Source organism: Hyaena hyaena, unplaced genomic scaffold (assembly GCF_003009895.1).
Source record: "Hyaena hyaena isolate Hyena2069 unplaced genomic scaffold, ASM300989v1 scaffold_4, whole genome shotgun sequence".
Lineage (NCBI taxonomy): Eukaryota > Metazoa > Chordata > Mammalia > Carnivora > Hyaenidae > Hyaena > Hyaena hyaena.
This window is the reverse complement of record NW_024080636.1, coordinates 3,088,799-3,089,028: the sequence shown is the minus strand read 5'-3', so window position 1 is coordinate 3,089,028 and position 230 is coordinate 3,088,799.

The window sequence follows — 230 nt, the reverse complement described above, 5'->3', positions numbered from 1 at the left end:
CATTGAACTAAGAGCCCGATGCGTTTGCAGTTGGTCTCATTCCTTAGTTACATTTTGACGTCGTCTTCCGTTTTATTTATTCGTCTGGGGAAAATAAGGAACGGTAAGCTCTCCGACGGCCGTATGCAGATAAGCATCCGGCGTCGCAAAGCCTCACGGGAAACCCCCCGCCTCTTCCGGTTTTTGCCCTGTTGGAGTTGTCGCGAGAGTTCGTCGGCTGAACGCCGGAA